Genomic DNA, 15,276 nt, shown 5'->3' on the forward strand with positions numbered 1-15,276 from the left:
ACAAAATAGCAAGGAAAAGAACCAGAAAAACCCAAGAAAAAAATATCTATAGAACAAAATTACATTACAATATATTACACAACATGACACATGGGTCTAGAGTTAACATCTAGGTAGCTTACAAAGACAGAGACAGAGAACAGATATTTATTACAACAAAAGAGAATAGTTTTTATTATACTAATAAAGTGTTTTTAAAACCAAAGATACATTTTTACGTGTAAGTAAGTATTAGCCTCACGCTAATTTATCAAGACTAGGCCTACCGGCTAAACTAACGCTAGCTTCATGGCAACCTCTACACCTGGCGAGTCCCCACTCCCCCTCAGGATTTCCTCGTTGTTCAATAATACAAACAAAGAAATTGCTGACCTCAGGGAAGATGTTCGTCGGCTTTCCGAGGACTTAAAAACCAAAGATGCTTTGTTAACCGCCTGCTTGGACGTGGCTCATAATCAGTCGCTCCGGATCTCATCTCTCTCGGCGGCCTTCCAGGATACCGCGCCATGGGACCCAGCTGCCTGCCCACGCCCATCGTCCTGCTCGACACCGGTTATCAAGCCACCCTGGACTGAGGTGGTTTGCGGCCGAAAGAGAGCCTCGGGTAGGGCTCCATCGCCTCCTGCCCTCAGCCTCTCCAACCGCTTCAATGCTTTGTCGGAGTCGGAGCCGGTGGTGGCCAGTGCGGCTCACCGGGCTCTCCCCGCTTCAAAGCAGACTGACCAGCCGTCGTCACGGAAGACGATTGCTACCGCGCGGCGAAAGCTTCTGAGGGATGCGGTAGTCAGACGGTCCGGTGGCCTACACTGCCTGGATCGGCCAAATGACAACGTTCCTCAAAAACAATCTCCACAACCGAACGGTAAGCATTCTTCCTCTTCTTTTCCCTGCCCATCTGAAACCGACACTGACTGTTTTGCTCCCGTCACCGGCTACCCACACCCCCCCCACTCCTCGTCCGCTCTTCCCCCTAACCACAGTAATTATTGGGGACTCCATCACTAGAGACCTACGGTTTCATAATGCTGTCACACACTGTTTTCCCGGAGCCAAAGTTGCAGACATCCTGGCTAAAGTTATGGACCTGATACCCTCATTTCCGACCTCTATCAAACGCATCGTGGTCCATTGTGGACATAACGACATGTCCACTCGGATTCAGGAGTGTGAGCGCACAAGGCGAGACTTTACCACTCTCATTGAGGCTTTAAAAAGCACTGGGAAGTCGGTTTTTATTTCAGGCCCACTTCCATCTCTAGGTCGCGGATCAGGCCTCTTTAGCAGACTACTCTCCCTTAACACCTGGCTCCAGCTCACATGCAGTATTCACAGGATAGGTTTTATTGACAACTTCAATCTGTTTTGGGAACGTGGCTCCCTGTTCAGCAGGGATGGGATTCATCCCAATACACGCGGAAGCCAGATGCTACGTGGAAATTTGCACCACGTCCTGCATACCCAGACCTCTGATTGACTGTTTACTCACACTCCCACAAGCACACTGACCAGACACACTCTCCCAAAGTCAATAATCAGAGATACAGCGCTACACGCCCCTCTGTGCTCCCTTCAGAGCAATCACCCATTCATAATCCCATAACCACCGTGTCTGTCCCCCGACTGAGACCGTTTAAACCAAACGCTAACAAAAGAGGTGCTATACTAAACAACCTAATTGGAATTAAAACAACCACTGCAACGATAGAACAGAATAGGAAAATCAAATGTGGACTATTAAATATTAGATCTCTGTCATCGAAAGCATTATTGGTAAACGAATTGATATCAGATAACCACATTGATTTATTCTGCCTCACCGAAACCTGGCTGGGCCATGACGAATATGTTAGTTTAAACGAAGCCACTCCTCCCAGTCATAATAATACCCAAATTCCACGAGGCTCAGGCCGAGGAGGGGGAGTTGCAGCCATATTTGACTCGAGCCTGTTAATTAATCCTAAACCTAAACTAAATTATAACTCGTTTGAAAGCCTTGTTCTTAATCTTCAACACCCAACATGGAAAACAGTACAGCCAATTATATTCGTTGTTGTTTACCGAGCACCAGGTCCATATTCTGAGTTTTTATCTGAATTCTCAGAGTTTTTTTCATGCGTAGTCCTTCAATCAGACAAAGTACTTATTGTAGGTGATTTTAATATCCATGTGGACATTGAGAGCAATAGCCTTAGTACTGCTTTCAATTCACTGCTAGATTCTATTGGTTTCAGTCAGAGGGTGCATAAGGCCACGCACTGTTTTAACCACACCCTCGACCTTGTGCTAGAATATGGCATCAAAATTGACGATTTAATAGTATTTCCGCAGAATCCTTTATTATCAGACCATTTTTTAATAACTTTCGAATTCCTACTACCAGACTATACGAAATTAAATAAAAGTTTCTACACTAGATGCTTATCTGACAGTGCTATAGCTAAATTTAAGGAAGCTATTCCAACAGCACTTAACTCAATGTCATGCCTTAATATAACAGAGGACTGTTATGTTAACTCTAGTCCCTCCCAACTTGATAACTTTATAGACGCTGCTACGGCCTGCCTACGGACTACTTTAGACTCGGTTGCTCCTCTCAAAAAGAAGATGATGAAGGAAAGGAAACTAGCACCTTGGTATAACTCCCAAACTCGCAAATTAAAACAAATCTCACGAAAACTTGAAAGTAAATGGCGTTCCACCAAACTGGAAGAATCTCGTGTGGATTGGCAAGATAGTCTAAAAAATTATAGGAGGGCCCTCAGAAATGCCAGATCAGACTATTACTCAACACTAATAGAAGAAAATAAGAACAACCCAAGGTTTCTTTTCAGCACTGTAGCCAGGCTGACAGATAGTCACAGCTCTATTGAGCCATCTATTCCTATAGCTCTGAGCAGTGATGACTTCATGACCTTTTTTAATGATAAAATTATAACAATTAGAGAAAAAATTCATCACCTTCTGCCCACAGCTTCCAACGACTCACCATTGGGCGCAGGAGGGCTAGAGAGAACGATAAGACCTGATACTTATTTAGACGGCTTTTATCCTTTAGACCTCCAACAATTAATGTTAAGGGTCTCTTCAGCTAAGCCAACTACCTGTCTCTTAGACCCCATTCCAACGAAGCTACTTAAAGAAGCACTACCCGTGGTCAACACCACATTACTAGATACGATCAATATGTCCTTATTAACGGGTCACGTACCGCAGTCTTTTAAAGTAGCTGTGATAAAACCTATTCTGAAAAAACCCACCCTCGACCCTGAGGTCTTAGCCAACTATAGACCTATATCTAACCTCCCGTTTCTCTCCAAAATCCTTGAGAAGGTAGTCGCTAATCAATTGTGTGACTTTCTGCATAGAAATAGTCTATTTGAAGACTTTCAGTCAGGATTTAGAAAGCATCATAGCACAGAGACGGCACTGGTGAAAATCACTAACGACCTTCTAACTGCTGCTGACAAAGGACTTGTCTCCGTACTTGTCTTATTAGATCTTAGTGCTGCATTCGACACTATTGACCATACCATCCTCTTACAGAGACTGGAACATTTAGTTGGCATTAAAGGAATCGCACTAAGCTGGTTTAAGTCCTATTTTTCTGAGCGATCCCAATTTGTTAATATTAACGATAAACCATCCAAATACGCTAAAGTTAGCCATGGCGTTCCTCAAGGCTCAGTGCTTGGACCAATTCTATTCTCTTTATATATGCTTCCTCTAGGCAATATTATTAGGAAACACTCAATTAACTTTCACTGTTACGCAGACGACACCCAATTATATCTGTCGATCAAGCCAGACGAAAGCGGTCAGTTAGCTAAACTTCAAGCGTGCATTAAAGATATAAAATCCTGGATGACCCACAATTTTCTGATGTTGAACTCAAACAAAACGGAAGTTATTGTGCTGGGACCCAAGCACCACCGAACTTCATTATCTAAATATATAGCTACCCTAGATGGTATTGCCCTGGCCTCCAGCACTACTGTCAGAAATCTAGGAGTCATTTTTGACCAGGATCTATCCTTTAACGCCCACTTAAAACAAACCTCAAGAACAGCCTTTTTCCATCTTCGTAACATTGCCAAAATCAGGAACATCCTGTCTCAAAACGATGCTGAAAAACTAGTCCATGCATTCGTAACTTCCCGGCTGGACTACTGTAATTCTTTACTATCAGGCTGCTCAAATAAGTCCCTCAAGACCCTCCAGCTGATCCAGAATGCTGCAGCACGTGTTCTGACAAGAACTAACAAAAGAGATCACATTTCTCCTGTATTAGCTTCTCTGCATTGGCTTCCTGTAAAATCCAGGATTGAATTTAAAATCCTTCTCCTGACCTACAAAGCACTAAATGGTCAAGCACCATCATACATAGAAGAGCTCTTAGTACCTTATTGTCCCACTAGAGCACTGCGCTCCCAGAACTCAGAGCTACTTGTGGTTCCTAGAGTCTCTAAAAGTAGAATCGGAGCCAGAGCCTTCAGCTACCAGGCTCCTCTCCTGTGGAACCAGCTCCCAACTTGGGTTCGGGGGGCTGACACCGTCGCCACATTTAAGAATAAACTGAAAACCATCATCTTTGATAAAGCTTATAGTTAGGGAGTGAGGAGTTGCAGCATAGTAGAGTAGAGTAGAGGGAGGCAGGAAGTACAAGCCCGTTCCGGCAGGGGAGAGTACGAGCCCGGTCCAGGGCCCCTCTCTTTAGCCTGCCTCTCTTAGTTATGCTATTATAACTCTAGACTGCTGTGGGAAGCTCCTTCCAAGGACACAATGAGCCGCTCCCTCTTCTCTCTTTTCACTTGTCTCCTTTTGTGTGCATCTTAGTCCCAGAAATGCCTGTTACTAACCTAGCTCTGGGGAGTTTTCTCCCCGGAGTCCCTTTGCTTCTTCTTCACCCAGAACATCGCCTTGGAATTGGGTGGCACCTACACCGGGGTCCTGGGTGCAGCTGACGCTATGGACTTACTACACCCTGCTACGCTCTGCGTTTCCCCGCAGTGTCCGACTGCGTCCTGCCGCGTCCAACCGCGTCCACCCAGGCTGCTGTGCCACACTACACCCCGTAACGCCCTGCTGTGCCCTACTATGACATGAACTACTATGACTACCATTGTGATCACTGTTCCACTATCTTTATTATTACTATTATTGCCACCATTCACCACTCCCCCAACTGGTGCCGTCAGACACCGCCTACCAAGAGTCTGGGTCTGTCCGAGGTTTCTTCCTAACAAAAAAAGGGAGTTTTTTCTTGCCACTGTCGCAATAGCTACTGCTAATGCTTGCTCTTGAGGCAACCACTGTAATAGTTGGGGCTTCGTAAAGTACAGAGTTTGGTCTAGACCTACTCTATCTGTAAAGTGTCTTGAGATATCTCTTGTTATGATTTGATACTATAAATAAAATTGAATTGAATTGAATTGAATAAGATATAAAACCTCAAGATAAAAAATGTAAGTAAAGGTCAGACCTAAGTGTCTTTTTAAAACTTGCCTTTCCTTTGATGAAACGTGTGTTACTTGGTAGATTATTCCATAAGAAAATAGCTCTGTATATGACTTTCTTTGATGTTGGTAAGGATGGAGTCATTATTTGGCACTTGGGCACACATTAAGTGCTGCTGCTGCTGCAGTGAGTTTAAAAGGAGTGGATGTTGCCGTGGTTACTTGGCCGCTGTGCCGGGCTATTGTTGTGTCCTGCAAGCGTGCATATTGTTTGCGGTTGTATCAGCCAGACACCAGCATTTTTTTTTTAACAGTATGGTAATAGCTGCAAAGCTTTTGTAAAACATACTTACACAACTTAACAGTCTTGGAGATAGGCCCACCTAATTTTCTTCCACGATGTGATTTCTGCCCATGCTACTGTAATAAACAGTAGCTTCTGCTTTTACACAACAGTTAAGAAATCTGTTAAAGTTCCTATGACATGCTGCTTTTTGGATGCTTTTATATAGGCCTTAGTGGTCCCCTAATACTGTATCTGAAGTCTCTTTTATATAGACCTCAGTGGTCCCCTAATACTGTATCTGAAGTCTCTTTTATATAGACCTTAGTGGTCCCCTAATACTGTATCTGAAGTCTCTTTTATATAGGCCTTAGTGGTCCCCTAATACTGTATCTGAGTCTCTTTTATATAGACCTTAGTGGTCCCCTAATACTGTATCTGAAGTCTCTTTTATATAGGCCTTAGTAGTCCCCTAATACTGTATCTGAAGTCTCTTTTATATAGACCTCAGTGGTCCCCTAATACTGTATCTGAAGTCTCTTTTATATAGGCCTTAGTGGTCCCCTAATACTGTATCTGAAGTCTCTTTTATATAGACCTCAGTGGTCCCCTAATACTGTATCTGAAGTCTCTTTTATATAGACCTTAGTGGTCCCCTAATACTGTATCTGAAGTCTCTTTTATATAGGCCTTAGTGGTCCCCTAATACTGTATCTGAGTCTCTTTTATATAGACCTTAGTGGTCCCCTAATACTGTATCTGAAGTCTCTTTTATATAGGCCTTAGTAGTCCCCTAATACTGTATCTGAAGTCTCTTTTATATAGACCTCAGTGGTCCCCTAATACTGTATCTGAAGTCTCTTTTATATAGACCTCAGTGGTCCCCTAATACTGTATCTGAAGTCTCTTTTATATAGACCTTAGTGGTCCCCTAATACTGTATCTGAAGTCTCTTTTATATAGACCTCAGTGGTCCCCTAATACTGTATCTGAAGTCTCTTTTATATAGACCTCAGTGGTCCCCTAATACTGTATCTGAAGTCTCTTTATATAGTCCTTAGTGGTCCCCTAATACTGTATCTGAAGTCTCTTTATATAGGCCTTAGTGGTCCCCTAATACTGTATCTGAAGTCTCTTTTATATAGACCTTAGTGGTCCCCTAATACTGTATCTGAAGTCTCTTTATATAGTCCTTAGTGGTCCCCTAATACTATCTGAAGTCTCTTTTATAGACCTTAGTGGTCCCCTAATACTGTATCTGAAGTCTCTTTCCAGAAATTCAGCCTTGGTGCAGAATTACAGCCACTAGAGCCAGTCCCAAATGAGCTTTCCTTAGGATGTGCCATTTCTGTGTCTGTAGCTTTAAATGCTATTGAGGAGGAGGGGGGGCAAGGTGGAGGGTGGGGGTGTGGCCTTGACCAGCTTGCAGCCACGGTTGTAGCTCTATTTCTGTCACTTTCCACACATTCAAACTACAGTAAGGAAGAAAGGAGCGTCTAGAGGGGCATTTATGAAAAGGTTTCACTTTTTGTCATTGTTAGAAGAAAAACAGTTACATCATAGCTCAGGTCTGGTAATGGGAACCAACCTTACATTTGTTCTGTTTTCACATCTTTCAGTGGCATCATAACCCAGGTCTCTGTTCTTTTTAAATGTTTCGTAATTGCATTTGACTAGATTAAACATGAAAACATCTTTCCACCAATCAGTGGCTTTTTTTATTTGCCTCACCCGGGGCTGCTCCAGCTGCTGAAGTGGAGTGCTGCTTACTTATTGTCATCAGAAGGGACTAGATGTCAGAATAAAAACAGCTAATGGGTTTCAGCACACAACAGTCCATCATTAGTCTGCCAACAGGGGAATAAAGGACGCTCTGCATTGATGCGCTGCAAATTACCTAGATTTGTTTTCGGGCGGGCCTCTTTCAAATCCACACTGAGCCTGTGACACGAGCAGGAGCAGTTATAAAGTGTAAATCCCCGCCACATTCAAAGGTTGCAGGGTTCATCCATAATTCATTGCGGGGAAGACGCCGAACAGATTGAATTGTCACAGGCTGGTACAGACAGAGAGAGCGAGGGAGGAATGAGCTGTTCTTGTTCCTTGTGAGTCCGGAGCAGGAGTAGATGGAGCAGGAATAGTACAGAGAGCGATGGCAACACGTCCTCTCTGGTAATGTAACATATCTTTGCCCTCAATGACCCATTACATGTCTGCATGTCAAAAATTAATATTAACCCTCTGAGGTCTCTGAGCATTTTCTCGATTTTTTTCACATCTTCTTAAATTCACCTTTTAAGGGTATTTGCATATAACCTGATGCCCATGTGTTTCATATCAAAATGTTCAAAACAAACTCAGCTTTCTGTATATTGAGGCCCAAATGTGTCCTAGAGCAATGTTCATAATTTGGCCCTAAAGCCTATACGTTAAAGTTTGCTTTTTGAAATTCTTTAAATCTTTTGTGAAAACATACCTACACTCGTGTAACGGGAATTATTTTGGCACATGAAATGAGTTTACTAAAGTCTTAGTTTCACAGATCGGACGACAGACAAGCAAATCCACCAATTATACACAGAGAGGCAGATGACGAGTGTCTGTCTCCTAGTTTGCTGTGTGAGTGACTTGTGATCTCGCAATAAAAAACGGACACAGAAGCAGAGACTCTGCTGATTCCGGCAATATCCATACCAGACCCTCCTCCGCAGCACAGTGGAGGAAGGTCTGGCAATGCGAGACTAGTGAGATGATGACGGCGAGTTTTTCTTAACTTAATGAACGTCACGTTCTGCGTCACGTGCGTAACCTTCAGGAAGTGAAGTAACATCTGATTTTAAGTCAAACCACAATCTTTTTTTAAACCTAACAAAGTAGTTTTTGTGCCTAAACCTGACCAAACTGTTTAAAACCACGACCCTTACATTCTCTGGTTTAGATAAGAGGATGGAAAAAATTCTCCTGTGGGTCGTATTAGAGGGGAGGAGCAAATAACCCATATCGTCGTATGGTTTGGGGGACTTAATTCATTATCTAATGGGTCAGGAAACTAAAAAATAAGGTCAACATAGACAGACAGACAGACAGATAGATAGATAGATAGATATACTTTATTGATCCCAAACTGGGAAAATGTCTGTGTTGTATCAAAGAGGCCTCAGCTTTTTAAGTTGAGTAATGGTGGCAGACTATGATTGGATATTTAAAGACAGAAGTTATTCGCTCAGGTACAGGTGCAAATAATACCTGCTGTGGCCTTTAGTCATACTGGCATTTTAACATGTGGCCACCTGTCCATTAAGCCCAGATAATCTGCTAGATATTGATGCAACAAAAAGGCCAAAGTAGAAGTGCCTAATTAGATTGGAACATCTGCTCCATATGGCGGCCGTTGCATGCACACTGTCCCGAGCTGACACAGTCACAGTGGGACACAGCAGTCGCCATTGTAAGGTGGCAGTTCAGGTTTACGGCTGGCATCTTGACTATACCTGTTATTTGCTGCATGGCTTGATTCAGTGTAATCTGTGTTGGGTTTTATGAGCCGGAGAACTCTGAAGTGATTATTTTGAATTTATCGAAGTGGTAGCAATACAAATGAATCCATCCAATTTTCCACATATTATGTTCGATTGATTTATCGACAAGAGGCAGCAGCAGTTCACTCATACAGAAACTCTGACATTTAAAATAAAAAAACTACAAGTCTACATGTTGAGACTGGTTTACCACCTCTCCCAGATTAGGATGGGGAAGATTGATATCAAGGTCTGCTTGTCAAATTTTAAAACAACAAACACAAGCACTGAACTGCCCACGAGTCCGTGGAACAGCTGACAGTTTCCTCAGTCCCTCCGTCTCTTTGCTGGAAATGAATGAGCAAATAGTCCAACAGCTTAAGAAAAACGTTCAATATCGTACAATTGCAAGAAATTTAGTGGTTTTCATCATCTACAGTCAATATCATCAAAAGATCCAGAGAATCTGGAGAAATCTCTGCACGTAAGTGGCAAGGCCAAAAACCAACATTGAATGCCCATGACCTTCGATCCTTCAGGTGGCACTGCATTAAAAACCAACATCATTATGTAAAGGATATTACCAACTGGACTCAGGAACACTTCGGAAAACCATTGTCAGTTAACACAGTTCACCGCTACATCTACAAATGCAAGTTAAAACTCTACCATGCAAATCGAAAGCCATGTAACAATACCCAGAAACGCCAAAAATGTGTGCCGCATTATGAAGCGCAAAATACGACAACGGAGACCCTAGACTGTTGAGTAACTGAAGTCGTACATCAAGCAAGAATGGGAAAGAATTCCACCTACAAAGCTTCAACAATTAGTGTCCTCAGTTCCCAAACACTTTTTGAGTGTTGTTAAAGGGAAAGGTGATGTAACACTGCATCTAATTCAGAAATAAGTGAATATTTGCAAAATAAGTGAATATTTGAGACTTTGAGGGGTTGAGACCGAGAAAATGTCGAGACTTTGAGGGGTTGAGACCGTGAAAAGGTCGAGACTTTGAGGGATGGAGACCGAGAAAAGACCAAGACTTTGAGGGGTTGAGGCCAAGAAAAGACCAAGACTTTGAGGGGTTGAGGCCAAGAAAAGACTAAGACTTTGAGGGGTTGAGGCCAAGAAAAGACCAAGACTTTGAGGGGTTGAGGCCAAGAAAAGACCAAGACTTTGAGGGGTTGAGGCCAAGAAAAGGTCAAGACTTTGAGGGGTTGAGACTGAGAAAAGATCAAGACTTTGAGGGGTTGAGACTGAGAAAAGATCAAGACTTTGAGGGGTTGAGACCGCGAAAAGACCAAGACTTTGAGGGGTTGAGACCGAGAAAAGGTCGAGACCTTGAGGGGTTGAGGCCGAGAAAAGACCAAGACTTTGAGGGGTTGAGACTGAGAAAAGACCGAGACTTTGAGGGGTTGAGACTGAGAAAAGACCAAGACTTTGAGGGGTTGAGACCGAGAAAAGGTCGAGACCTTGAGGGGTTGAGGCCGAGAAAAGACCAAGACTTTGAGGGGTTGAGACTGAGAAAAGACCGAGACTTTGAGGGGTTGAGACCGAGAAAAGACCAAGACTTTGAGATCGAGAAAAGACCAAGACCTTGAGGGGTTGAGACTGAGAAAAGACCGAGACTTTGAGGGGTTGAGACCGAGAAAAGATCAAGAGCAGACGAGTGCGAGTCCCACACTACATGACATGATAAAAAGTGGAAAATGGCACTCCTCAAATTGATTTAAAAGATCTACATTGCTGTAAAAAAACACCCACATAAAACAAAGTAAGATTCTTCTTCATTCCCAACTTTTATTGCAATAAGTGTATCATGAGAAATGCCTTGAAATGATCAAAAGGCAGTTGTGGTCTTGAAATAAAATCTGAGACAGAGAAAAAATGCGGTCGATTCCGAGACAAAGAATCTCAAGTATTACAACACTGCTTCTGGCACTGATCAGTTGTACGATTTTTTATAATACCTGAAAATAACTCTTCTGAAGGAGTACTCTTTGAAGAGAACAGTTTAAAGACATGTTGTGTCTTTAAACTGTTGCTGAAAACAGCTGCTGCTGCTAGACTGAACCTTACAGTAAATGTTAAAGAAATATGCTAAATGGGGCTAATGGTGATACTTCTCTGTTAGTTCATTATTACAGGGGGCTCAGCCCTATGTTCCCACAGCCCAATGGTCCCACAGTCCTATGTTCCCACAGCCCAATGGTCCCACAGCCCAATGGTCCCACAGCCCTATGTTCCCACATTTCTAAGAATGCTTTTTTCACTGAAAATTAGGCCCTATGTTCCCACACTTCTAGGACATTTTCAAAATTAGGTCTTGTGTTCCTACATTTCTCTTCAATTTATTCCCTATCCTCCCACATTTTTTAGGATTAAGGTTAGGGGGATAAAATCTGATACAAATTTATGAAAAAGGAAATGTGGGAACATAGGGCCTAATTTTGAAAAAAAATCTTAGAAATGTGGGAACTGTGGGAACATAGGGCCTAATTTTCAGTGAAAAAAGAAATTCTTAGAAATGTGGGAACATAGGCACGCTCCCATTACAGCAGACCCCTTTCACACATTAGAGTCGTTTGATTCTTTGATATAAATCAAGTTTAATTGCAGAGCTTTAAGCAAACAGTTTCCGTGAAAAAAGGCAGAATGTAAATGGGTTTCAGGAGGAAGGAAAATGGCTTTTGCTATAGCGTACATTATTATGAACACACATCAACAATATTGGTTTTCCGTCTCCTGAGTCTTCCTTAAGCGAAGAGAAACTAGGGAGTAATGCTTCAAAACAGAAAATATAATTTTTCCTTGAGTCACAGTGAGAAATATTATATCAAGGACTGTATGTAAATAGGATGAGCAAGCACTTAAACAAATAGGCCTAGTGAAATACAAATTGATCTTAAATGCAATGCAAACACAGTCATTTGCTGTTTCCTGTCAGCGGCTGAGCGGTTTGATTTACCAGTCGGCACGCTCGCTGCACTTTGGCTCCCTGGTGACATTTTAATGCACCGCATTTCGAGCTGTGGAGGCTCGGCGGCGTTCAGGCAGTTTCCAGACCTAATACCGATGCTTGCTGTTTTGTGTTTTATATATAAATCAATATAGAGCCAATGTTTCTCCCTGAGTAATGAAAGCCTGTGGAGCCAGCGGTGAGGGCATGATTGCTTATGTTGAATCACGACATCTCAAACTGCAAGCCTGTGCATTTACACTCGCCTGTTACCTAATGTAGTCCAAATTATCTAAACCCACTCATAGATTCTAGTTATGTTCAGACTACTTTGTTATTTTTGCCTAACTAGCAGTGTGGCCAAAGGATAGAGGTGTGAGTGATAAGGAATCATAATAAAAAATATCTGTTTACTATTATTTGGATCAATGATTTCTCTTACTGCTTACTTTATTTTAACAGCCATCTCAACCTCTGCAACTTATGCAACCAAAGACACTTTTTACATTTATTATGCTTTTTTTTTTTTTTTGTGGCTTCACTCTGTGTTGAATCGTGTGAATCTACGACCAAAAGCCCCTTTTAGGATTCAAGTTGATAAATGCCGCCTAAGAAGAACGCAAACCTCCCAGACGAAGAGGAAATTTTAACGGTCATAAATCAACTGGCAACTGTGAAATACAAACCCTAAAGAGACAAAGCATGGAGAAGGACAGAAGGATCGCTTTTCTAGGGACTCGAGTTGCTGACCTCGAGCAATTTTCCAGGGTAAATGACGTGATCGTCAGCGGCCTGAGAACCAAAACAAACCAAATGCCGGAGTCGTGACAGGGCGGCCGCGGCCCCTGATGCCACTGCCGCCGGAGCGCGAGAGACAGAAGCCTCCGAGGAAAAGAAGGATTAGCTGGAACAACAGGTGCTTTTACTTTTTGGACAGCAAAGGCATTTATGTTGACATACTATGATGTATATATAAAGCGCCATATTTAGACGAGCTTGGTCAGGACTCTTGGCATCACTTTTGACGCTCTACGTTTAACTGACATGCGGCACGAGAACGAGACCGTTTGGTTTAGGGGAAAAAAAATGGCGGGTGGGGTTATAAAATGTACGTTTCAGTGACACACGGGACAAGAACGGGACACGAACCCCCGGTCTCCTGGGTGAAAGTCCTGCGTTGTTTGACCCATCCACCACCCCAACCTGCGAATTATCGGATTTTCATACTATCCAAGTTTTCTAAACCCACTCATGGATTGTAGTTATGGTGCTTTTCCCGTTAGCTTTTGTTCCGGCTGACTTAATTTTGGATCAATGATTTCTCTCACTGCTTATTTTATTTTGACAGCCATCTCTACCTTTACCACTCATGTCAAGCCTGTACCTTCGTGCAACCAAATACACCTTTATACATTCATTATGCTACTTGTTTTTCTGGCTCCATTCTTTGTGTTCTTCATCCAAAAACCAAATCTGTTATGTGGGCAGCTGTTCTCTCCCCGTTCTGTGTCCCTTTCCTCCCTTGTTTTGTCCCCACTGTGTCTGTGGTGTCTGTATGTGTGTTTGTCCCCACTGTGTCTGTGGTGTCTGTATACGTTTGTCCCCATTGTGTCTGTGGTGTCTGCCTGTGTGTTTGGCTGACTCGCCTGAAAGTAGGTCAGTGGGCGTGGCTGGAGATCTACCTCTCCGTACAGCTGCCTCTAATTCCACTATCCAACCTGGCAGTATTTATTCCTGGGCATGGCTCTCCACCGGCGCCAGATCATTGTACCTACCAGTGCGGTAACTAGGCTCCCAAGTTGCATTTAGTTTGTTTGTTTTGTCTTCTAGTCATTTTCTCATGCTCTTGCTAACATCCTGTATTTTCTCTGCTCAGACCTACACCTCTAGACCTGCTGCCGTGGTTTTCCATGTCTCCAGCTCATTCAACTCCAGTTTTCCACCACCTCGTTTGGATTCCTGCAAAAACGTCTGGACATCCCGCTGCCTGCCCACCTCAGCCCCTATCCAGTCTGGAGCCGACCTACTTAGCGTTTGCATTTCTTCGTTGCTTGATGAACTGAACTTTCATTAAAATAATTGTTTTGTTTATCGTAACTCTGAGTCCGTGTTTGTTTCTCTGTGTGCTGGGTCTGAACCATAGCCTAACAAAATCACTTTAAGCCACATGTCCTTAGCACTACATTAAAAAAATAGAACAATTTGTTTACCAATGACTCCTAAAACAACATTTATGATCGTTGGAGTACCAGCGATAGGCGCACGTTGTGTAGTCTGGATCAACGGAAGTACATTTTCAGGATAAGGCCAGGCATTGCCCCTCATCATTGGGTCTCTGTGTGTTGCTGTTCTCCACATTCCTTCGCTACAACAAACTGCAAGCTAGCAAGCTTCATTCTGAAAATGGCAAATTTGGAAGAACATTTGGATCCTGCAACAAGGCAGGCCTACCCTAGCCTGGAAATCCAGACCCAAATCCGAAAGATTAAGGGTCTGGCACTGAGTAATGAAAATGACCCAACTCGAGGGGCGGCACCAAGCATGCATTTGAAAATCTCACTGCACGCAATTGGATAACACTACAACCAATCACAACAATACATGGGGTGACGTATCCAGAGCCCCATACACTTAGCTACCAGCAGAGCTAACTGGTAGATTAAACTCTTAGCTACCAGCGGAGCTAACTGGTAGATTAAACTCTTAGCTACCAGCGGAGCTAACTGGTAGATTAATCTCTTAGCTACAGAGGAGCTAACTGGTAGATTAAAGTCTTAGCTACCAGCGGAGCTAACCGGTAGATTAAACTCTTAGCTACCAGCGGAGCTAACCAGTAGATTAAATGCTTAGCTACCAGAGGAGCTAACTGGTAGATTAAATGCTTAGCTACCAGAGGAGCTAACTGGTAGATTAAACTCTTAGCTACCAGCAAAACAAATTCCTTCCCAAGACTATTTTGCAGAGACACCGTCAACCCAGACAACCCAGAGCGTTTTGTGTTCTCCTTAAGGCATGGATACGCGACCCGAGCCCGACGGGTCCCGGTCTACAAAGTAATTTGAA

Source organism: Sander lucioperca, chromosome 13 (genome assembly GCF_008315115.2).
Source record: "Sander lucioperca isolate FBNREF2018 chromosome 13, SLUC_FBN_1.2, whole genome shotgun sequence".
NCBI classification, from domain to species: domain Eukaryota; kingdom Metazoa; phylum Chordata; class Actinopteri; order Perciformes; family Percidae; genus Sander; species Sander lucioperca.